The sequence below is a fragment of the Aythya ferina genome (assembly GCF_964211825.1).
Source record: "Aythya ferina genome assembly, chromosome: 1".
NCBI lineage: Eukaryota > Metazoa > Chordata > Aves > Anseriformes > Anatidae > Aythya > Aythya ferina.
Window position 1 is genome coordinate 127771499 of NC_140296.1, and position 26025 is coordinate 127797523.

The window sequence follows — 26025 nt, forward strand, 5'->3', positions numbered from 1 at the left end:
GAAATACTGACATCATAACTAAAGTTTCTGTTCGCTGGGGAATGTAAATTCTGCATTTTATTTCTAAAGCAAATCAAAAATATGCATTGCAGCTGCTTCATGGAACTATTCTGCAGTATTTGCTTAGAATTTACCCTATGATAGAAATGTTTTTGCATAAAAAGTTCAATGTATTGATCACTACGAAGACCAAACATGATGGAGATGCAGAATTCAAACAGATGTGCTCAAAAAAGCAAATGAGAAATTGCTGAAAAATTGCCACATTTTTATTGAAGGTACAGAACTCTGTTTCTCAGGTAGATGTAAATAATTCTTACCTCATAAATGCAAATGGATCAGGATATAGGTCAAAAAATAACAGCGACAATAATCACTGTTAATACTAGTGTACCTACTATAATTGTATAGGTCTTTATAATTTTTTTTTTTCAATGATGTGAGATACTTTATTTTGTCTCCAGCTTGAAACTTGATCTAATTCCAGGAATGTCTAAAAACATTCACTGTATCTTTTCTGCTGGGAAAAAAATCCCTCAACTTACTGTTAGCTCCCTGCTCCAAAAATAAAAATGTACAGTACGTAACAAATTTGGTCTGACAGCATTTTCCCAGCTGGAAGGATAGAAATTTTTAATTGGAGTATAAATAAATAGAGATTTGATACTGCTCTTAAACATATACTAAAACATTAAAATAAAAAACAGGAATTTTGCCATTGCCTCTAGTAGGCATATGAACAGATCTTCCTTTCTAACACAAACAGTAATAAAAAACAACTCTTTATTGAACAAAATTTGGATGTTCGATTTAAACTCACTGAAATAAATGAAAGTTTTATTGTTGCTGTGCATTCCCACCTTGTCTCTTGACTTTTCCATTCTGTTGTAGTTCATAAGTCATCACTTCAAATTGCTTTAACTTTGACATGAGAACCTTAAGTGTTGATGAATCACTAAATGGTATCTACTTAGCAAGAAGACGCTCTTCTGAATTTAAGATTATCTTGCATTTTCAAATTAAAGAAAGTAATTATTTAGATTGGGAGTTTACCAAAAAAATAATTATGTGGTATTCACTTCTGCTACCTGAAAATAAGTTGGGATGAAACATAAATACCACTTTGCAAATCCAAACAATGGAAAAAGGAAGAGCACATTGGTTCAAAAACAATAAATTATGTTTGTTTGGTCCTCAAGTCCAATGCTGTGCACCTTTAGAATCTGTAATACTCATTTGAACCAAACCTTAGCTCTCCAGATGCATTGCTTGGTGAAATCCCCTTGGCACTGTTTTTTTCTTGTGGGGTTGTGCAGCAAACCCCCATGTTCTGAAGCTGTCTACATGCCTGTTCTCCTTTGTGGGGTGAGCTTCTCACCCCCACCTGCTTCACTTCTTAGCCCAGCCCAGAAGGGGTCCTCAGAAGAGCAGGCACGTAGGAGAAGTCCAATGGACTGAGCTTTATGGTTTGTGTCTTCTTTGTTCCTGATAGCCAAGTAATGAAATATTCATCTAGAGAAAGTAGAAAGACAGTTTGGAAAAAAAGAGGAGAAATCAAACCCATATGTCCCATCTCCTGGAAGAGGAACAGCTAAACAAAATCTCTGAGTGAATCTCTTATTTTCTGTCCCCATCTGTGTGGTACATAGCCAAATGGCTTTGAAAGGCTCTCCCTGACAGAACATGAGATAACCTATTTGTTAGGGAACTCCCTCACTTCTATTTCTTGGGTGTTGGCACACCTTTTATTAAAATATTTCAGTTTAAAGCAATATACTGGTCTGGGCATGTAATATTTGTATGGAGCTTAACATAGTAGGGTCCTGCCATAACACTTCTGTCTCCCCCAGTGTACAAAGCTGGACCAGAAATCTCATGAGAATGAGCTTACTCATGAGAGATCTGCTAATTCTGGCTTCCGGTTATACTGTAAATAGTATGAGAACTGCCTTTCTAGCAGTTTTAGGGAATTTGGCTCCTAGCCATTGCTAGAAAAACCCAAGCTGTGATCTAAGTGAAAAGGGAGGGGGAAAGAAAAACTCTTCAGACTTTCATAAAGCTCTTTTTTAGTGTCAAAAGCTTGCTGGGTTAGAGTATTCTGCTCTAAATCCTTACACTCAGATGAATTGTCTACTGTTTTCAACTATTGCAGACATGTCTTTGTGAGGATGGGTACCTGCAGAAGGCACTGTAAGCAGGTACATGATACAGCTGTTCTCTGGAAGTTTTCAGGATGAGAAGACTATGTCAAAAACTAAGTGGAGAACAGAGTTCTCTGGCTACAGTGCTTTGGCAAAGGGACTCCACAGTGGGGACTCTTAATCCCATTCATTCTCTCCCCTCTTCCTCCCTCAGAGGTTTGGGAGCCTGAGGACCTACTTTTTAGTGGGGCATGCACAGTACAGTAGTGCAAGTGATGTCTTGAAAGGAGGCTTGTATTGGAAGACAAATGGCTTTTTTACTTTCAAGTAGCCCCAAAGCCTCTGCAAAAGTAATCCTAGTATCCCAGAAATTAATCCCTGCCTTCAAAACTAAAGGTGAAAGTCATGGGCTGAGCTCTGTTCCCTATAGGCCCAAACTTGCACACTGGATACTATCTCATATGCAAATTCCTAGCCTTGGTATCAGAAATACTATTAAGTGCATTTCTTTAAACACCCTTGAACTTTATTCACACTTAATATGGTTGTGAGGAGGGGTTGGATTACTTGAATTATTGACCGGGGAAGGTATGCTACTACTAATTCACAAGCCTGACAAGGTCACATGGACATTATTAAATATATCAAAGAGGCAACAGATTAATGGTACATTTAAGTACAGTCATGTTTGAAGTATAAGTAAGCAAGCTATTGTATTTTCATGATACAACATGTCATTTTCAAATAATTTTCAGTAGTAATCAGAAGTGTGATAGGTGATTTAAAAACACCAAAAAGATGTGTCCCGCCAATAAGGATTTAACTAACCAAATAATTATTATCCCAGAAAATATCTTATCTAAAGAGTGTCTCATACTCAAAAGATGGGAAAAGTCAGAATCAAGGCTACAGATACAAGACTAATTCTGTTCCTTTCTCACCCCTGCCCTCTGAATATGTATTAAGATGAAGTTCATACTGGTATGACATGCTGTTTTTCCATAAAACACTTGACTTATTCAGAACATAATACAATTAGATAATTAGGTACTTAATTGTCTATCTTCTAATCCTCTACTTCCTCTGTCTTTAGAGAAAGCCCATGTTCACTTCCAGAGGAGCCTAAGATGCCATGTGGTTTGGTGCTAGACTCCAGCAGGAAAGCAGGGAAGTTTGATGCAGACTGATCCTTTCAGCTACAGAACAGGGCTTGGGGGACTGGGCTGAAATTAAGAGAGCTGGCCATAGAAGATGGCCAAGAATGACTGCCAAAGGAAGACTTAGGCAATGAAAAACCAAAAGTTCAGAGATGTAGAGATCAGAATTTGAGCCCAGGACATGGGGTCTTAAAATACATGGTGAACCCTGTAATAATGATTCCTGTGGAGTATGCTATATCAGAAGAGCTGAACTTAGTTTCTGCGATACAAGGTGTCCTCTGGTTTAGCAATTTCCATTTTTGATGAATAGTGATACAACTTCACAATAGCTTCCATAGAACTCTCCTACTCTAATAAAATCTCATAAAAATGCTTTGAAAAAGCAGTTTAAGTCTGATTCTCAGATTCTCATGCTGGAATGTTCCATGATTCTCATGCATGAGAATCTAACCCTGGTTCTACAGCTGTATCTGGTTCAGCAAACATTGATTTACTTGGGGGCTTTGTTCCCACTGCTTCAAAATTTATTTATTTATTTATTTATTTTTTCAACAATAGTTTACAACACTTTGATCCTGATTCTGGGATAATACAGAATTCATCTGTTTTGTTTTATACTGTTCATGTCTGTGAATGTGAATGTTGTCCCCTCTTTCACCTGATATTGTATAAAACTCTGATCCTTTAATTTAGCTAAGTTTCTAATTATCAGTGATTTGTATGGGTTTTAGATGCCTGTATGCTTTGGGACTGACTCAGTCATCTTCTAAAATATGAGTGGGTAGGTAATGATACTTAAACTGTAGACTGACTGTCCTTGAGGGGCCTTATGCAGCTAGAAGGGTCTGAATATGTGGGACCCAATACTGCTTGTATAGAAGCCTATCTAAGATAAGAACTTTAAACAACGTTTATAGAGAGCACCTCTGGAAACTTTTGTATATATGACACACTAACTCCAAATAATTTTACAGTGCATTGTGTTGAAGAATGTTATGCCCTAAATTTCACACTACTTACTTTTCATGCTCCTCATGTCATAGAAAGCAACATACATGCACACAAAATCTTTGCAAACATTTGTGGGAACAGCAACTATGCAAACAGTAGCCACAATAAATTCTTCATTAACGGCCTAGAAGTTGAAATGGATTTTCCTAAAACCTTTGTTAAACAATGAAAATGCTAGCCAACACTGGTTTTGTAGACAGTGTTTATCCCCAAAAGGCCTGGCTATCAAATATTGTATTTGGTCATACAGAAGGTTCCAGGGCTCATTAAAACAGCCTGTACAGCACCTGAGAAGCAGAGAGTTTTCCTCCTTTGCAGATCATACTGTTGATATCAAACAAGAAATTAAAGTGAGACTGTTATGAGAAACAACTGTGACAGAATCTATTATGCTGTATACATTTGCAAACGTAGCCATCAGACATCAAGCAGGTGCTGCTTATGAATTTCCATTACTGCAGTAACTAACTCCCAGACATTTATACATTGCTCCTTCCATAAGGTCAATGTAACAGGGAACTATCTACTGATCCCATTTTACAGGTCCAGCACCAGAACACAGCCACAACAGGTCATAATGTTAAGGCTATGCAAGTGCATAAAGGGACAGAGGGACACCTAGTGGGTTTTCCACTCTCTCTGCTCTTGCAAGCCATCAGAACTCTTCCCAGGGGGTTCAGTTTACACGTGATTTACCACATCAGGAAGAGTGGCTCCCTGAAAGCATGAAGTGCTGTTGAAGTTTCTGTAGAGGGGGTTTAAAAAAGCATGCTTTCCCTCAGAGCTCACCTGATGTCCAGTAACTTGCTGTGCTGTGCTAACTTCTTCCATGCATCAGCCTGCAATCACTTGTCCATTTCCATGGCTGAGGTGCATAACAGAGCTATGCATCTTCAGATTAGGACCCATATTACTGAACCACTTTCACTTTGTGAGGTTTAGAATTGTTAATTTTGATTCAGGCTCTGAATCCTATGCTTTTGACCTTCTGAAGACACCGAGATTGCTATGCAAAGGGCTAAGAGGAGCTGTGACTAATCTGATTTCTGTAACAAAGCTCACCTTGACAGACTTTCAGCAGTAGTGAGTTTGAAGGCATTTTGAAGGTTATCTTCATAAAAAAGGACTGGCAGCTTGCACTGGAAAAAAAAAAAAAAAAAAAAAAAAGTGTGATTAGCAACTTATTTCTTGACATGACTGATGGCTGAGTGATTATAATACACTATATTGCCCTTTTCTGCTGGCATGAAGCAGCACAGCATCATTGACTGAAGTCAATAGGCTATAACAACTCATACAAGCAAAGGGTCTTGGACATGCTCATACTGTGTCTGTGCATCAAGGCAGCAAGCTCTTCATTCCCTGTAGGTGTCCTCAACTTCCTTGTGTCAGACGGGCAGAATTTCTCTGCCAACCCATGTATGAATTCCTTCTAGTCCCTGACCTTGTCTTTAGGTAAGGCATCATGGAAAATGAGTGTTTTTTTTTTTTAGGGACCAGTAACTGTGCTAGAACAGAATTCTCTCAGGCTGCAGGTACAGTGTAGAGTGGCTTTAAATGCATGTTGGGTGCTTACAACAGTACAGTGACACTAATTTATTTACGTGGCAATAGTGCTTGGGACCACAAGGAGGTTAAGGGCTGTATTACTGCAGGCTGTGTAAGAAGGAAGTGAGCCTGTATTCTGCCATTCTTACTCATGCTGCACATAACTCTTGGCCTCACATATACATTAGGGAATTCATCTGATGGAGACCTGGCTGTCAAGCCACTTACTGGGCAATAAAACAACACAAGGACTTGCAGTGACCCCAGCCAGTCCTGAACAAACAATTCTTGCACAGTGATGGGGTGAGAGGAGGCTTCTGGATGCTCCTCATGGAGGAAAATGGAAAGATAGTGGGAAGTGCTCTACCCTGATTTTGCCCTGACTCTGCTGCCTCTTCTTTGGTGACTAGAGAACATGATGGGACACAGGACAGTCAAATGAATACATGTTTGAAGGATTGGTTGTTTAATTTTCCTTTCTCTAGGATCATAGCCGTAACTTACACTTTTCTTCTGAATCTATGTTGACTATATTTCTGCACGTGATATTTGATATGGTCAGAGATGATGTAGAATCCAGCAAGACAGTGGTGCATTCCAGAACACACAGGTTCCTTATAGAGGGTTCTCCTTATCCAAATCAGCTTGCAAAGAAAACTGAGCATCCTTTGCTTTGCATCAGGTTTAATTGAAGAGCTGGCCCAAATATGCTAAAATTTAGATGCATTTTCCTTTCAGTCGGATTATCCTTTGAAACTGTGAGCAAACCCTGCCTGACAACACAAAGGAATTTTCCCATGGATCAGCTAAAGCTGACTCACATGAAAGACTTGCCCAAAGTGGTCATGCCCTCTGAGCAAATACCACAGGCATGAGGATCTCTGCTCTTGGCCTAACAGCAGTGTTAGGATTCCAGAGACCCAGCCTAGGAAGGCAGATTTTATTGGAGGAGGGGAGGTCGCCTACCTGTGACCCAGCCAATCTGCTCTTCTATTTATCCATGTTGCTAACTTGCCAGAGAGGCAAATGCTTTGTGCTGTCACTGCACGTTGCGAGAAATTTCCTGCTCAGCTCCTGAAATATACCAAACAGCACTTGCTGTTTGCTTTAGCAGGTAAAGCACACAGCAAAAGTCACTTCTTTGACTCAAAGGGGAAAGAAAATCATCTGATCATTAAAGCTTTCAGCACCAGGTTTTAGTGCTGGAGTGAAAACCCAGCGGAAACTACGCACCCTTCTAAAATAAATATTTCCTCTGCTGGAATTGCTGAGTATATCACAGATCAACAACCAGAAAGGCTTGCTTACTCATCCCTGTCATGTATTTCTGGAGTTGTTTTCTTTTCTTTCAATGCTACTGTGGAGTTCATCACTCTGGATGTCCTGGCTTGTGAGAAAGACAAGTACACTCAAAGTGTCAGAATAACCTACAGGACAATAATGCAAATGGAGCCAGAATTGTGGAGCACTTGAAAAATTAATGAAAATAAATTTCCCTTTATCAGACAGACAAACATGGAGTTAAAACGTCTCACAGATGTGCTGCTACTAACTTAAAGCTAAAAGCATTTTGAACTAACCTTTGCATTCTCTCTCTACACTTTTTGTTTACTTTCTGCACTTTTGCTCAGTGGAAATAAAGCAGGGAGGACAATGTCACTTTCCAGCTTGCTTCTATTTTGTTTCTAATACTCTAGTGAAACAGTCTTGTTTTAAAACTCTCTGCATATCAGGAAGACATTCATTGGTTACTTGTCCCTTACTTTCTATTTTCTCAGTTTTGATTGCTCTTAAAGAATACTTGGGCCTAATTTATTAGTCATTTTCCTTTTCTGTATAGTATGGTCCATTTCTATGCTTGAATTTTGGTTTTCAGTAAGATCATGTGTTATCTATGGCAAGATGTAGCTAAAGTCTCTACCCACATTCCTAAAATATGTGGCACTGGGGGCAGCAGACTCAGAATTATGTGGCAGCTTCATTTAAACAAGAATAGTTCAATGGGTTTCATACAGTTGTGTATAAAAGTCAATAGTACACTTGGTGGTAGTCACTGCATTGTTTGTTTTAAAATCATATTCAATTTCATAGTGTTTCTACATTCTCTGTTTTCAATATTCAGCAGATTTTTGTATTGACAAATGAGTGACATTTACAGGAAGCTGTTGAGGAGAAAACCTGAGGTTTTTCTGTATGGCCTGGCATAGTTGTGGCTTCTGACCCTGGGGAGAGCTGTTTGAGCTAGGGATTATCCTATTAGATGGATGTTTCTAATAAAACTACCAGCAGCTGGAGAGTTTATCTGCATTATCATTGTGAGGTTTCAGAGCTAGCATCCCCCTGGATGTAAAAGGGGTAAATCCTGAATGTCATCATCTGTTTCAAACTTGCTACAGGTTCAAGGTAAAGCTGAACTCCCACAATGACTGCAGCTGATCTATGCAAGGGCTGCTCTGCTCCCTCATGCCCTGCTAATCCCTGCAACAACCCCCTTCAAAGAAGTAGATAAGTTTTCTTTCAGTTTAGCAAGCCAGAACTGCTCCTTAGGGTGGGAAAAGTGGGCACCAGTGTTGGCACAAGTTAAAGGGCAAAAATGCACAGATAAGGGCAGGAGTGAGTCTGGAACCACAGCAGCCCTTAAATGAGATTAACTAGGCTGTGTGAGAGCTGTGGCTTTTAAGGGAAATTGTATGTCAGGTGTGTGCTCCCTCTCTTCCCCTTGCATTGCAGCTAGCTGTCGCGTGGTTGCCTTGTGAGTCACTTCCAGTGGCTTACCTGTCCGAAAACTGACTTGGCAGCAGCAAGGAACAGAGTTCCTTCACTCCACAGAGACAAAGGGACTTGGTGTATGGGCACATCAATTAGAGGAGTGGGAAGAGAGGGTCTGGACAGAGAGTGTCTAGGCAGTATCTCACTCTTGGTCTGGCTTGGCTGAAAGAGAAGCCTGCCTGCTAAAGGCACAGTTCCCCAAGGTACCATGGACTGCTCATCCATCTGGATGTCGGAGGAGCTTTAACTTAATACAGCAGCAGAAACCTACCACAGGAGAGAAGCTTTCTGTTGAGTTATTGACTCACAGAAACAAGAGCAGTAAGTGCAAGAGCACAAGGCTGGGAAAGCACATGGTTGGGGAATGCAGGAGGGAAGGAGGAGTAAGACATAACAACAGCTGCCCTCCCCTTGGTAGTGGCTTGAGGTTCTGTGCTGTAGGTCTTTCTGAATTAAAGATATTTTCATATATATATATATTAATTAAACATTAAACAAAGCCTGTTCCTGCAATGCTAACTATCAGATTTCTTTGGTAATTTTGAATTGGCAGAGTGAATTTTGTGTAACATCACAGGTCTGTGCCTTGCTTCTTTTGGAGTTTTTGATCCAATGCTAGGAGACCCAGAGCTGTATTTGTTACATCACTAAAAAATATTGCAAGCTCTGTAAAATCAAAGCTGAAGTTCAAGGCTTTGGTCACCTTCAAACATCACAGGATAGGCAACATCTACATTTAGACCACTGTGAAACAATCTTCTTTTCAGAGCTCCATAGATTTTAAAGACTTTTTTTTTTTTTTTAATTTTATTTATTTTTTATTTTTTTTAAGGCCTGGGCCCAGTTTCTGGCTGGGCTTGTTGTTTTTAAACTTAAGCAGGAGATGTTGCCTTTTGCTCTGCTGGCTAACTTGCATTTTGATTCCTGGCAGGCTGATTGGCACAGGCCAACAGGGCAAAGCACTCTGTTATGGATTGTTCCGTGGAACACTGCATTTCCCCAGATGGTGGCAAATCTGTAACCTTGTAGCTGTGCTCACTCCAGTTATTATCTACCCTATTGAAGACTGGTGGCAAATTTGCTTGCAATAAGTAGTTTCTTTCTTCCTCTTGTCATTTTTCTTAAAAGAGCTTGGTCCTTCTGTCAGGACAGTATATTCTTTCTATGTACCATTTTTTATGGGTCCAGAAGAAACTACTGATGAGAGCAGGCTGGATAACAAAATCTACATTGGAACATAATTGGGGCAGCGTTGGAAGAAGAGAGTACTATTTTTTTGAAAATATTTCTTTTGGCTGAAGCCATGCTCCACCAAGGCTGTGGCTATCACCTGTCCTGGAAGACATCTCCTGGAGCAAGAGCTAGGCACAGTTGGCTTTGGCAGCTCTGGCAGCAGGTTGGCATGCTCCAAAAGCAGTGTGAGTACCCTGCAGCCACAGCTCCACGCCTCCTCTTTGCCCCCTCTTTGTTTTCCTATTGCTGTGATTTATTGGGTTGGGTTATGTGTGTGCTTCTTGGCCGAGTGCAGCTAAGGTATGTAAATTGCTTTTTAACAGCTAATACGCACCCACACATACAGTTACTTAAAAACAACACAATATGATCAACAGTGAGTTACAAGAGATCAAGAAAGCATCAAGGGTGAAAGTCACTGACTAGCTGGCCAAGTCCTGTGTGTGGCTAAGGCTCTGTTCATAATACACTGAGGGGAGAGCAAGCCTGGTAGAAAGGGAGGGCACAGTCTCTGTGAATGTAATGCATGTGTACTTTACTTGGAGTAAAGTACAACTAGGAGTTGGACTCAATGATCCTTGTGGGTCCCTTCTAACTCAGATATTCTACTTTTTACAGAAAGTTCAAAAATAAAATTACAGTGGTTAAATCTCCAGTAACATCTCACTCCTTGTCCTGATTTGATCAATTTTAAACAAGACTGTTTTGTTTTGTTTGTTTGTGTGGAGCAGAGAAGGGAAAATGACTACAAGAGGAGAAATTGTTATAGCTCTTTAGCTTCTCATTTTCTGTTATCAAAGCACAAGAAAGAACAGGGTGGGAGTTTTTAAGCATTGTCTGTGCTTTATTTGCCTTCCAGTGCTTGATGTGAACAGACTTACTCTGTAGTCTGTACTTGGAATTATTCCTGGCTATGCTCAATGCTTCTGTTTTCCAGGATGATCCTCACCACCCAGCCTAGGCACAGCATTGGAAGAAAAACATGGCTCTTCACAATTCAACTCTGCAGGTGAAGTTTTATTCCCCTTTCTCAGGAAGAAAATCGTAATTTCTCTGTCAACAAATGGTCCACTCTGCTAGGCTGATACTGAGGTCAGTCTGATTAAACCCAGCATATTAGAGGGAAAAAAAGAAAGAGAGAGGGAAAGAGAGAAAGAGCAAAGCTTGGCTGAGCACAAAGTCACCTGGATGAAAACCTTCAAGTGGTGCTTGGCCTTTCTCCAAAACTGTCACGGTTGCTGCATTGCCTGGCTCCACTGCCTGGAAAGCCCTTGCAGGGGGAGCAGAGCATGGGGCCTACAGGTCAATGTGCTTTTTCTATGAGAGGAGTCTAGTTATGCATTAGGTGGTGGCTTCTATCCTACTCTCATTAGCACCGAGACCAAAGACATACTGTATGCATTTTCCAGCTCGAACATGTGCTAAGCAAAGCACTTCCATACCTCAGGTATGCATGTCTACCGTCCTCTCACACAGAATTGATGGGTCCCCTCTGCCTTTTCCCAGCTTGAACCTTGGCACCTTGCCTGAACCTGCTAGGGGGAGAGCCAGGCACTTGTGTAGTTAGAGGCTTCAAATGGCAGTACTTCAAAGCTGTGGTATGGGCAGGGACTTCCATGAGTCCCTGCTTACAACAGCTTGCCTTTCTATGAAGTCCCCCTTTCCCAAATATTTTCTACAAGACAGCAAACTCTAGGTTTCTGCTTGGAAAAAGTGGGGTCATTCACACTTCTGAGGTAATGGTGCAATTCTTGGGGTTTTGTATGGTTTTTTTTTTTTTTTTTTTTTTTTTGGTTTGTTTGTTTGTTTTTGTTTTGTTTTGTTTTGGTTTGGTTTTGGACACTTATGTTTCTACAGCAAATACAATCCGTATCAGTCTGTCACAGCATGAAACGTTCCTTGGAGAAAATAAATGAGAGGAGTCACTACAGGTAGATGCAGGGCTGGAGGTGCAAGAACGTGCATTTGTCTCTGCTGCATAGCCTGCTGTATTTGTCTTCATTGCAGGTGGGAGATTTTGTTATCACTGTGAAGCTTGCAGCCATTCCTAAGACCAGGCAGTGGTCTGGGCTGCAGAAAGCCGATAAAACTGACCTGTTAGTCTCAAGACTCACCTGGACTTGAGGTACTTTCTTTGTTTTTCCTGCACTGCCTTTGGTCCTGATTCCTTTATCCTGCTCCTCCCTGTTGCTTAAAACAATCAGCTGCTCAGGCCTGTTTTCATTGCAAACCACATCCTAACCACCCTCTTCTTCTTGCTCTTTTTACTTCTTCCCTCTCGTTTTTATTTTATCTTCTGCACCACTTCTGTATCCCCTTCTCATCTTTTCTCCACCTCCAGCAACACCTTTGTCAGGGATTATTTTTCTAGTATAAAGCTATGAAATTACAACTTTTGGAAATTACATTATATCTATATCTATATATATATAAAAGATGCAGGCTTAATAAAAGCTGTGAGGTATCTATGTGCCTAGGCATAGTGGTGACATACAAAAGGAAAAAAGCACTTAAGTTTTGCTAATCCTCCACAGAAGTTAAGCACCCGGCACAATTAATGTGTTTTATTGTGCATTTTTATGGTGCATTTTTATCAGGGCCTGATACCTCTCTGAGCATCTAAATACTTCTGGAAAGTGATGGTTGGTGGGGTTAATTATCCATGTTCTCATAGCTTCACTTGTGCGCTGAACATTTTTCTCATACCTTCTCCCTCTTGATTGAGAATGAAAGTTCTCCAGGGCTGGGACTGCATCCTTCGGTGAGTTTGTATGGGCCTCAGGGCTTTTTCCGGACACTAATATGTTACAAATAAATGTGCTTAGAAAGCCTGGTCTTACCATTCAGACTTTCAGCTGTAGAAAGTCAACACCCCACAAGGGTCTTCTGCTAAAGGAATGTAAAATGAAAAGAAAATAACTATGGGTAATCATGCTGTTGGCTAAAATGTGTTACCAAAAATTACTGATGACAAACCTCAAAATTTGGTGATTCACTCAAGCACCCAAAAAGCACTTACAAGAAACCGCATGACTTATTATGTTAGAGGTCAGGGATGGTTTCATACAGTCTATGCACGTAATTATGTAGTTTTGAAAAAGCAACCCTTGCCCTCTCAAGGTAGATAATAAACACTGTGCTGTAACTGAAAGAAGGCCATGCGTTGCTTGGAAGAACAAACTCCTCCTCTTTGGCTCTTTCTCCTATTTATTTATTCTTTGCACAGCATCTAACATAATAGTTGGCCAGGCAGCAAAAAAAACTCAAACAGCACAGCCTGAAATGTGGAAGGCCAGAATTGCCTTCTGCCTAAGCTGATTTTAGTGTAGCTGCTTTTCATATGGGTAACTTCAACCATGTTACGCACATGAGGGCGAAAGCTGACCCTAGGTTCCCAGCTGAAATTTAGCCACACAAACCAGATCTGTGGGATGATTATCAGAGGAAAGAGCCTGAGGAGCCTGTCCTGAGTTTTAAGTCATGTCCCCTCAAGGGAGATGCAATGCTATGACCCCATCGTGCATGGCACAGCACTGCTTCTGCCAGCTGAAACGCAGCTTTGAAAACATTAAGATGTTCACATTCACTCTGGTGGAGAGAAAAGCATGTCTACATTTGAATGGATCTGACTATTCCGTAAGTCATGTAAAGCTATAAGCCATTATAACCATCACAGGAAGCTGCCAGTTTAGTTTATTTCAGCAAGATTTCAGTGCCTATGTACCTTTGAATAGCTGGAACAAAGCAACTGGGTTTCAACTTTCACAGTTTACCAAATGTGGCGTTGATGGTGAGCCGTATGGTGATGTAAAGGACAGAGCTATATTTGTTTAAGGAACCTTCAGGCTGAATTTCCAGCCTCTCTCAGCCTCTGAGTGCTCAGAGAGAGGAAAGGAGGAAGCTCTGAGGAAAACAAATGTTTCCTGAACTTTGAGTTTCTTTGCTTTGATATATTACCAGATTTTTTTCTGTCATGTGACCAGTCCTCCTTTATAAACTTTGCTTTATCTCAGTGACATTTTGTGTCTAGAAAATGATTAAGCTGTCATATTTGGGGACTGGAAAGAGCAAAGGGCTGAAAGAGTTTGTTCTACCTGTCAAGTTACTCAGTTACAGCTGAGTCCCCTTGCAGACATGCATTTCCTCTAGCATATGCATGCACCACGTGCTGGCCCCTGTCTGCTGCTCACACTGTAGGAGCTATAGATAGAAAAAATCTATATGTATAAATCACTATGTATTAAAAATATATCACCAGATCAGGAGGACTGTGGGACTCAGCAAAGTTCCCTATTACTTATTAGCCAGCCAGTGGTCTGGCTTGTCTGTCTCTGTCCTTGGCAATAAAACAGAGATGAAAGGTAGCCGCTTATTTGGAGGCAGACTTAAAAGTACAGTAGCTATCTGAGGCCCTAGCCTTATCAAAGGCTGGGACAGCAATAACAGTACTACGTGGAGCAACAAGGACGTAGTAGGCTGGGCTGTCAAACAGTTACACCTTGTGCGCAAACAGCAGTTTCACATCCCCGTGGGCACCGAAAACACAGTTGGCAGCTGAAGGTAGGCTACAGCAGATGGTACCTGGTTGTGGTACCAGCCTCCTTCTCCAGGCCAGCACACGCACACCAACGCTGTGCACAGCATCGCCTCCTAAAGTGGGGGAACCTCTGCTGTAACCAGCTGGTGAAGTTTGAGGTTCCCAGGCAGAGCTTAGCCCCAGGCTCTTAGGGGAAGTTGACCAAAGCTGTCACAAACCTGGGTCTGACAAACTGGAAGATAATTTTGTGCGAGCTTTCTTGCCTGTGATCCCACAGATCAGTGCCTGATTTGGCTGAAAGCAACCAGCAGTGAGAGCAGCCTTCTGCAGAGCTGTTAAAACTGTTGTCTTGAATTCTGGCAGGAGAGTTGGACATGGGAAGCTCCACGTTTATGTTTTAGGGGTAGCGGATATGCCCTTTCAGGGATGACCATTAGAGTTTTGAACTACGAGCACCATGTGGAAGCCATAAGGAGTCCTGCTGGCCCTAGGGGAGAACTGCTGTGCTTAGCAGAGACCCGAGTCAATGATTTGAACAAAAAGGCAGGGCCTGTGTCAGGAAGAAATAGGCTGAGGTACTGAATCAGTCACTACAGGCTTTTTTTTTCCTCATAAAGCCATTTTTAAAATTTACACATTCATTTCTGTAATGCAGTATGGTTAGATGTGTATGATAAATTGTGTCTTACAAAATACAAACAGCAAACATAGCAGAAAAGTCAGAAACAAGTGCTCCCTACAGCACTGTACCACCGGGACAGTCACCCGAGAACACGCTGAAAAGTGAAGGCTGTCCAAGGAGCCCACAGGTCTGAAATTCAGCAGATGGATTTTGACAGTAAAGGTCAGAGACATGCATTAACAGGATATCATAAAGTGGGTGTGGTGGAAGGCAAACTGCCTCAAACCCACTGGGTAACCTGGGTCCAAATGTTGCAAGGCCTGGTGCTAACAAATAGCTCTTTCTGGAGCTTTGGTTCGTGCTCTCTGCTGTGAAATTACTAAGTGAAAATCATAAAAGCATTTTCTTTTTGTTGGATAAGTCAACCAAATATTTGGAGTTGGAAGCATTGCAATGCAGTGTTCATGCTGGAGTTTGAATGTTTCTTATTCCCAATTCCTCTTTCCAGATCAGTTTTTCCCCTAAAGAAAGGAAGCAGGAAGAAAGCACAGCAAATCTGGTAAAGACACAACGTGCACATCAAAGACACTGAAATGGCAATAGCAGCATAAAATTACGTTTGCCTTGAGTCACAAGAACCTAATTCAGAAAGCACACAATATTCAGACGTAGTTTCCTCAGAAGACTTCATGAATCTTACAGGCAGTTGGTACCAGCAGAAGCAGGTGTGATACTGTTTTAAATGCTAATTTTAGTGCCAAACACACTTTGCTTCTGGAGAGTAATCGTGATGTGCTGGGGGAATCTGGTAACAGTCTGGTGAAAGTATCTTGATAAGTTCACAAGAGCTTTTAATAAAATAGTGGAGTATAAAAATGCCCTGTGAATTATCTCCCACCTCTGAGTGATATTTCAGATTACAAAACCTGGGGGTAGTAGGTTGCAAAAGAACTCCCAGGAAAAATCTCCAAGTATGCTTTCTAAAAGCATGTGTTGGCCTTGCTTAGAAGCCTACCTGTACTGCACAGCTGATGTTTCTGGAAACCCTAGGAGTTGCTGGAACCAGGCTACACAGCATTATATAAAGTGGTTTGCTTCACTTCAGTACTGATAAGAAAATTCTTGAAAGTTGCTTAAGGGACAGTAATTATGGTGCTGATTTCTTTCATTTTGCTGCTCTGAAGCAGGGTTCTGAAGACAGACAGTGTAATGGGAGAGGTGATGGTTACTGAGAGATCCTCCCTATGTGTTTTCTCATTCTTAAGGGCAAATGAAGAAATTTGTTGAAAACTTAAACTTGGAGCATTTCTTCCTATTCCTATCTGTCATGTGGTCAACATTAATATTACAGACCATGATTTTAAATCATTATTTAATTTGAAAATATCTGGGGTGGCAGGGAGAGAGGAGGAACATGAGAAATAAGTCTGTAAATTATATCCAAAGTTGCTGAGTCCTATTTTCAGATGTCATGGGAAATCACATACTGTAATTCCTTTCATACATTGATCAATCTCTTTTTCAAATTGGGTAGAAAGTTCTCTCCTGCTGCTCCTCTTGAAAGCTCTTCCAAAACTTCCTTCCTCTGATGGTTTGAAACATTCTTCTACTTCCTGCTTATATTTCTCTAAGGGTAGCTTATACACATTGCTCTGAACAAACATTGTCTTTAGTTTGAACAGCTCTTCTCTTTCCCATGTTTTCAGAAAGGAAAGTCATTAGCTAAATAAGCCACTTTCTGTTGGCTTTGCTATGTGAGATCATTTGTTCCATTTGTCTTAATTTCCTTTAGTTTCCTTTGATAGAGCTAATTCAGTTGACCTTTCAGAAATTATCAATCTTATAATGGTTCCGATATTCAGGACCTACTTCTTTTTGATAATTACTCCTTTTTTTTTTCCTCTTTCTGTGCAGCCACTCCATGTATACTTGCATTGAAGTCCTTTTCTGCATCTCTTCCAGTCTGAGTTTGTTAGCAATGGACTTGAGTGACCAGAGCTGCATTCAGCATGCAGGAAGACCTCTTAACAGTGCCTGCTACAGAAACTGTTATTTCTCATTTGTAACTAATGATCTACCAATTTAGAATAAAAATTCTCAAAATATATGGCCTTAATCTTTACACTGAGTTATTACATTCTATTATTAGCACCATTTCTGGGCACAGTTTAACTGTTCCTTCCAGTTTCAGTGCACTGAGCTTCATCAAGTTTACTTTTGCTGTGGGTAAAACAATTTCCATACCTATGGAGTTACTCCCATTTATCATACTGCTTTTTTTACTGCCATGTTAAGTCTTAGCCAGGCTGAAGATAGCTGAAAAGAAAGTATATAGGCTTTAGACCACATTTAGGAGGTGCCTAATCTCTGCCTCATGTCCTCCCTCTTTATACAACATCTGCTGCTAGTTTCAATGTTCTTTCATGCTTTAACTCAGCTCAGCTTGGAGAAAAATTCTCACTTTAATCTCTAAATGTTTTGAACTCCAAGTCTCTGCTTATTAGTCTATTTTTGCAGTCCTAGTAACTTATTTTGAATTGGTCCAGGGAGGTATGAATAAATTTGAAGACAGCAAGTGCAGAAAGAGTAGGAACTTTACAAGTCGGACCTGTGTTAGCCTCACCTCCCTATTGCCTATGAGTAGATTTAGTACAGAGATGCCTGACTCTATTTCCCATGAGCAAATGGCATGTCTATCTGTAATTCTGAGAACAGTGTGCTCCCAAAAACAAACTTAAATAAAATTATCTCCAAGATTTTATTTTTCCTGTCTTCAGCAGCAGAAACCTAGAGGCCTTTCACTGAAGTTAAAGGAGTCACTGATTAAAACAGAGAGTGGGGGAGCCTAGCTTCCAGTCCTTAGTGGTGATTTAGATGAGAAATTCGCCTGGTAACAATTTCACTGTTAAAAGGTCTCTGAAGTGGGGATCAAACCAACTCAGCACTGCAGATAACTGTAATGAGATAAAAAATAAGATGAATGAGTTTGTGTTTGTATAGCACTTGGAATGCACAGAGTCCAATATAGATGTTAAATATTATTACTAAATACATGAATGCTCTGTCTTGAGGAATTTTTTTGCAAAAGCAATGGAATGGGTAAACTCAGAGACCTGGACAGGTCATGAAAAAAAAATCATATCAATCAAACAGTACCCTTTCCTGGGTTACACCCTACTCTCCCATAGTAATGTCACTTGGGAAAGATTTATACCCACGTGCAGTGGCCATAGCAACAGGAATGATTACAAATATAAGAGCTCAGTTGTGCCAGGTGATCCCTAGGTTTCCATCACAGCGGGGAACCTCTAACACCCAATTGTGGTCTTCCTGTCAGTGTCAGCTAGGAGCTTTGGCCTGTGGCTACCCAGGGAAGAGGGTCCTGTACAGTCAGAGTGTTAAGGATGATGCCAAACCCCATGGGATTCTGGATATTCACCTACACAGCAGAAAGAGTCTTCCTGAGAGACATTGGCCTGGCTGATACATGTGTCCACCAAAACATTCAAGCCCATTGGAACATGAGGACTTGCACAGTGACCAGCTGCTGGTCCCCATCCTGGCTCTCCTCAGCCACCTCAGTGGAACAAGCACTTCGCAGTCACACCCTATGGTATGAGAAACAGCATCAAGATCTGGTGCCTAGGAGATTCTCTGGACATGAGCAGCCTGCCTCCTTGCAGGACAAGCTCCTACTCCTCCAGTGGCTGCTGTGCTCTGGTCAGCAGCACAGGGCAGGTGCTGGAGCAGAGGGAGCAGATTCACGGCTGTAGTCATCCAAGCTGTGCAGAGGCTGAATGCCTGTGGAGATGGATCCATGAGCAGCCTCTGTGCTTGCAGCGTGTTGAGCCAAGCACTTTGCTGGCTGAGCTGCTCTGTGTATAAACTTTCCCATGATGATCTGGGCAGCTTTTCTTATTCCCTCAAGCGCAAAGCTTGTAAATGGGACCAGTGCCACTAAGATGAATTTCTATAGGCAGAAAGCAACAGATATGCTCAAAGTGACTTATTTACATTTACCAATGCGATTGTCTGTTCTGACAGTTAAGGAGTCATTACAGAGTCTCTCCCAGAACAGTCAGTTTAGCCAATGTTTCAGACATGTACAAGCAAAAACAGGAGGATTACTAGTGGATGATCTGGGGTTCAATCACATATCCAAGGCACACGTCAGGATTCAGCCTTACTAAGGTTATTCTTGTGCATTGTGCTTTTATTGCATGTTGTCTTTCCCATCATGATTTTGTGCCATGGAAAGTTCTCACTGGAAGATTTGACACCCCATGCATGTCTTCCCAAATGCACAGAGATAAAGGGAAGGTTAAAAAGAAAGCAGTGCCATTGAAATTCAAGGGTATAGATTTTTAATATCAGGTAGGCTTCTTTGTAACCCTTTGGTATACAATATTGCTGCAACACTGCAGAGAGGCATACTGCAAATGAGTACCAGGCTAATTGAGAACACAGGCCTAAAAATAGAGGTGTCTGGGAAGTGATGATTTTCCCACAGAAACATCAGGTTTTCATAAAAAAAAAAAAAAAAAAAAAAAAAAAAAAAAAAAGTTTCAAGTATAACATAGAAAGGTTTTGAATTATTGCACTTAAATTTTATGTTCTTCTTTCTGACTGACACTGAAGATTTTTGTTGAAAAACATTTATAACAATAACAAAAGCATTGCCTTCCTCAAGAAAACCATGGCTACTGGCGTAATAATTAAAAAAGTCTTTAAAATTTTATATTCAACTGATATTTTTTTTTCTGCTTATCTTTTTTTTTTTTTTTTCTATCCTCTGCTTCTCACATGCAACACACTGACTGGTACTCAGGTGGTAACACTAAAGTGGCTATTTAAGGTGGCTATTTTTAAAAAATCTTAGGTGGTAGTAAGGAAAACCAACACTTACTTCTTCCTTCTTAACTCAGGTCTTCTCCCACTGTTTTTTATTTTGTTCATATTTGCTAGTGTTTTTTTATTACTAGTATTCATTTCTCTTGGTTGAAACTTGTTGTCTTTCTTTATTGTATTCATTCCCTCTTTTTTTTTTTTTTTTTTTTGTTCATCACTTAGGCATCTCTATTAATAGCTGTTCCTTCCTGATTCCATCTTTTTTTATTTTATTTATTTATTTTTTTCTGCCACCATATTTGTGCTTTAATTACCTTGCCTTCTCCATAGATATTATGGTCTGCTGTCAATCTTACAGAATGTATTCCATAGGGCTTTAAAAAGGCTAATCAATTTTTCCTCATGATACTGCAAGTGCTCAATAAATCTTATTATATCCATTTTGCATGTGAAAAAAATACAGGCAGAAATAATGACTAGTGTGACCAAAGCCATGAAGCAACCTGCTGACAGACATAACGTCTGTTTCAGTCCATCCTTTAGTTAGCCTATTAAACCACTTTGCTCCCTTTGCTTTACTGCTGTGATACTCTCTTTTAAACCTTCCTGCAAGCACTTTAACACTGGACTCCTGCAAGCTTTAACCCCACGTTACTCTTGGTCTTCCATCTGTTGGAACTAGCCCTAAGAGCTCTTCACTATCTCTAGGTCACCAGTCAACAGCAGAAGCATCTTGCCCAGGGACTGCTTGGTCAGAAGCGCATCCTTTAGCATTTGAGGTCGCTACATGTGGTCATACAATGAGAAGTGCAGCAGAGTAGTTGTGAAGATCAAGGAATCTTCTTTTCACCTTCTCTCTTTGAAGACATGGAAGGATACAGGTTTGAGTGCATGGGCCAGAGACATATGAATACAATCTGGGGAACTGAAAGCAAATTGTCATTCCAGCAGAAAATTTCAGATATGGTAGGATGTTCTGTGCTGTTGTGAGAATAAGCAGTCTGCTCTTGAGTGGAGGAACAAGAATGGGTTAACAGAGTTTTCATTTGAGCTGCTCAGGCTGAGTTTCAAATTCACTAACCTGAGTATTTTTCATGTGAGTTTGAGTTTCAGAATGAAAGCTTGCATAATGACAAGAGGTCCTGTGAGAATAGAGAAGGACCTTGCCCCTGCTTCAGGCTGTGAAGGGTTAGTACTTGAAGACTGCAAATTACTTACATGTGCATGATGTGTGTAAGTTGAGGATTTTCTTTTTTATTATTATTATTTTTTTTAAATCTTAAAACCAAAGTATGTTTCTGGGTCCAGTCTGCTGGGCATGCAAGTATACCATATCTAAGAAGTTTTTTCCTTTGGAGGCTGAAGATGAGAAAGATCTGATAAACTTGGAATGCATATCCAAGCAAAACTTCCTAACTTTGAGGGGCCACTGTGATTCTCTTTTGTGTTAGGGCCATATGTTAAAGATAGACCTTCTATTTCTAGCTCAAGCTCAATTCTTACCACCCCAAATGTGTTCAGCATAGTTTCAAGGAAAAGATATAGGCTAAGCACAGTTCAGATCAAACATAGCATGGGTTTTGTGCTTTTCCTCTTCCCTTCTGTGAAGTTCAGACACTTCCTGAGGAGAGGGATGGGAGACAGATGTATTCCTATGCAACTGAATGCTTCTTCTGCATGGCACAAGCTTGGGCTCAATGCAGCCCTCGTGTAAGCCATGCTTGTGGAGGTGCTGGAAAGTGGAGATGAAAATCTACAGTGTGCTGTGTCTCCTTGAGGTGAGTATGGTGTTTATACCACAAATCAAACAACAGACCTCAGAAATAGAAACTTTACTGTGGGTTACCTTGACACATTGGCATCTACAAGGCTTTTATTCTATGCCACCCAGCCTTCTCAGGGCTGCAGTCTTGTTAGCTCTTGTAAGCTAAGCATGTTTGGGCCTGAGTGGATAACCAGCAGAGAGAAGCCAGTGCTGGAGGAAGCAGGGTTGGTGACTCAGTGGGTAGCATTCTTGCCCCTGAGTCAGTGTTGAACCAACTGTGGTGCTAAGGGGGGCTGTTCTACAAATGTTGCTGAATTTTGGACAAGACTGAGAAACTAAGCTTCTAACCACTTCTGGCTTCTGAAACATCTCAGGTCTTTTCTCAGCAGCAGTGGAATTTACCCAATATCCTGATCACATTATGAAAAAACGTATTTCATTCACCCACAACTCACTTTGCTACTTCAGTGAAGCTTACCTTCTCTACTACAGCACAATGCATTCATAAAGATATGCTGTATTTCATGTCACCTTCTGACGTTAATACTGGCCAAAATGCTTTACACACACATGATGAAATTCTTTTTCATATGCTGTTCTTCATATATCTCAAGGGAAATCCTAGGTGTCCAGTCCATACACTCACAGTACTCCCTCAAATGTTAATCAGATATCTGCATAGGTGTAAAGGATATCACTTTCTACAAAGGCCAGTTTGTCTCAGGGCAAATAATACCAGGGAGTAGCTCTTGACTTCATCATGCTAAGACCTTTTGCCCCCTCAGTTCACAGTGAAGTGCAAATATTACCTAAGGCTATGAAGGCAACAGCCTCCATTGAGAGGGTGCACATAGCTTCTCATGAAGCAGCGCTCCTAGTCCAGGTAAGTCCAGGTTCTCCTCTGTGTCCCATTGCCATTGCCATCCACTGCAAGAGTGCTCTTCAAATGTGAATAGCTCTGAAACGTTGTGCTTGAGCTCACTTTGTACCTGCTTTGCTCTCTTGTCATGGCTGACATACCTGAATATATGTCTCCCATGGCAAAAGAAACCTTGTAAACCGGCACTGAAACACACACACTGCCTGATGCTTACTTTGTTTGGTATGTGATGACAGCTCTTTATAGGTGTCTGAGAAAAACAAATGAATGAAGAAGCAGTTCCTGGTGGCTTCTGCCAGCTGTTGACAATAACCAGTAATTTGCTTTTCCTGAAACAGACCTGATGCCTCTTGTGGATGATGTGATGCGTAGGTGTTGTGTCAATCAGTAAAAATTAAAAGTTGCTGAAGGGCAGGAACAGCAGCTGTGAGATTTCTTACTGCTTTTTGTTCACAGGGAAATGGTATCAGACTCTGTTTTGTGGCTTGTGTGATTTAATGTTACATTTATCTCACACGCTTTAGCAAGGGCTTTTGCAAGCAGATTGATTTTAGACCCCAGCTTATAAAGGTGTAAGATGAGTGTTTCATTCATAAAAAACAAACTTGTGAAACCTTGTTTAGCATCTAAGCAGGTGGCCTGATTTGTAAAGTCTACAACTCAATTTGCTCTGTGGTAACAATTTTATTTTTCAACCCAAGTCAGTCTTCCCAGTTAGGTTTTGCTTAGAAATCACATGACTTAATAATTTTATAGTTCATGAGCATACAGTACAAAAGATGAATGCACAAATGATTTCACTCCTCTTGTGGAAGGTAACCATATTATGCAGTCCTCTTTACAACAACATCAATCTCATCTTACAGGTAGGTAGAGTTCTTACCCTAGTGGCTCTGCTCCATCACCTGTGCCAGCACCTCGTTGTTTTGATGATGGTGCATTCTGTTTTACATGCTCTTATCATTTGGAGGTGGGCAAGTTCTCCACACACCAAAGGGCTAGAAGCATGCTACTGTAACAGGAAGGATCAGATGTTCAGGTAAAGCATTTTCCCAACAGCATCAAGGAATGCTTGCTATCATGGTTGCATGGTTTTGTGATGTACAGAAGCCCCAGCTGCATGGAAACCTTCCTCTGTATCAACATGATAATATTGTAAGAGTAGGTTTGTGTCCCTGAACTAGCTAGAACCCCCATCTTTTTCACATCAGCTCTTTCCCCTGAGCTACAAGAACCATGAGACTTGCAGTGAAATGCTGGGAAGTGGCAATGCTGGAGCCAGAAGTGACCAGCAGTTTTGGAAGTCAAACCCAGTAATTCAGTACTTCTGTGTCTATTAACTCTGTGCCTATTAACCTGTGTTAACCCTTTGTTAACCCTGTTAACAAAGCAAATTCTGTAGTTGGAGTGCTGTTGTCAAGCTTGGAATTCAGTAGCTTCCTCTGCAGCAGCCGGTAGGGTTCTCTTCAGGAGAGGGAAGCAGCACATGCTACAATGGTACGCCCTAAGCTCCTCTACAGCAACGTCTATTAGCAAACTTCTCCAGTGCTAAGCAAGCAGGGAGAGAGGAAAGCTGTGCTTCCCTCATGCAGCAAACTTGTGTCAAGTGCATTGGATAAACCATCATGTATGAAAGTAATGAAATAGCTATATACAATCAATCCTAAGATGTAATTGAGGGTTTTTCTTCTGTTTGAAATGACTTCATTATGAGGTCTGGTTAAAATGTTTCTGTTGAGATTACTCTTCAGGAGGAAGAAGAGTTTCAAGCAGAGTGGACTTGGTGAAAAACCACCTTCATGCTTCAGAATATTTAGACACTTCACTGAAATACACAAGTGTCTCTAACAAAATAATGCATTCCGTGCAACCTTTGTTCTAACAAGGCATATGAGAAATTCTACCCTAGAGGTGATACACCAAGATGTCTAGGATTGCCATGTTGCTTTCCCTTTACAATAACTTCTCTTAAACTTCCATGTATCACTAGTCTAATGGTGATCTACAACCAGTAGTGGAAAAAGGGCACACAAGGCATTCAGAATTACATTGACATAATATGGCCAATCTACCTCATTTTGTATTTCATTTATTGAGCAATGTAGTTGAGGTTTTGGCTTTCAGTCAAAACCAAGAATTTTCCCAAGAGAATAATTGGATGAAGAAGTAAAGAAACCCCACCAAATGACCAAAACATCTCCCAAACACCATTTTCCACTATTCATATTTTAAGGAATTAAACACGGTTTTAGTGCAAGGAGTAACTGTACTCTAGCCCTAGGGTTATGAACTGGATAAGCTATTAGGAATTTTCCATTTCTAACTGATTGTGATCTCACATCAGTGTAACTCTGCTCACTTTAATGGAATTACTTCAGAATTACTCTGATGTGAAAGGAGAATAAGGTCCTGTGATTCTATAACAACTCACAGTAAGCTGTTCACATATGCCTCCAAGAGGAGGAGCTTTTAAGAAAATATAGTGGAATTTAGAACCCAGTTTTCATCAGTTCATTTAATCAGTTTACTTTGGTCTACTGATCACTTCTGCTGCTTTGCATGTGATTGTCCTTATAAGTGAGGTCAGGTTTATGGGGAAAAAAAAAAAATCCTTTATAAAACCAGCTGATATTAATAGAAGAAAATGGACGAATTATTGGGTACTCCATGACCTACAAATGTTCATATAATCTTTTTAAACACAATATTTTACCTATAATTAAACATTTATTATTCCAGGTTATAAGTTCTAAGGAAAGGTGGATTGTAGTTAAAAGACCACAAAACAGATCTTAATTATTCCTTCTTCTGTCAAGAGGAAAGTAATGCTTACCTGGCTCTCATGACAAGTCATTCTTTAAGGATTGTAGAAACACTCCAAGATCCTCACTTAGAATATGACATATTGTTCTCATCCAGCTAAAGATGTAAGCCTGTGCTTAGCTTTAAGCACTGTGAGTAGTCTCACTGAAGGGATAACTGTGCTTATATGCTTTGGGACACTGTGAGTCTTCTGCTTCTTCTTCTTCTCTTACAGATCCCCTGAAAATCTCAAGATGATCTGTTGATCTGCTCTTCCCTTGTGCTCCTTTTGCCTTACCCCAAAAGGAACTTCTTAAACCTTGTATTAACAGAGTTGTTAGGCTGAGAAATAGTCTTCAACAGTTCCTTGGCTGCACTGTAAGCATGGGGAGACACAGCACAAGTATTCAAGTGTTTGAAATGGCTGAAGGTCATTCTCACTAGCTCTTTCCTGCAAAATATAGATAGTGAGTATATGAATGGTAGAATGTGGGCCATACAGTCAGAAAATTGCAGAATAATTTAGGTCAACAGAGACCTCTGAAGTCCTGGACTTAATAGGGATAATTTCAGTTCTAGAAAAACATATTGGGGTCTTCTCTAGGCAAGTTTTGCATATTATGATATTCATATGTAATATACCAGTAAATGCCAGGCCAATTGTCTGTAATGGAACACAATAGAGGCTTGAGGTTTGGAATCAGGTGTG

The 26025-nt window shown here is 40.6% G+C and overlaps 2 long non-coding RNA genes across 3 annotated transcripts in view; one reads left to right on the forward strand and one right to left on the reverse strand.

Moving 5' to 3' along the window:
• LOC311431340 overlaps positions 1-17094 on the forward strand; it is a 44270-nt gene extending 27176 nt beyond the window's left edge. The window contains exons 4-7 of one of the 2 annotated variants that reach the window (XR_014689358.1): positions 10800-10871; positions 11870-11987; positions 15530-15746; positions 16936-17094. This is a non-coding gene — a long non-coding RNA (uncharacterized lncRNA). The remainder of the gene's footprint in view (positions 1-10799; positions 10872-11869; positions 11988-15529; positions 15747-16935) is intronic. The other variant, XR_014689359.1, reaches the window with a different exon arrangement.
• On the reverse strand, positions 1389-25796 carry LOC311431357. The gene is made up of 3 exons (XR_014689374.1): positions 25348-25796; positions 5375-5451; positions 1389-1512 (listed from the first exon to the last, which is right to left on the reverse strand). It is a non-coding gene; the product is annotated as an uncharacterized lncRNA (long non-coding RNA).
• Positions 25797-26025: the final 229 nt, after the last annotated feature.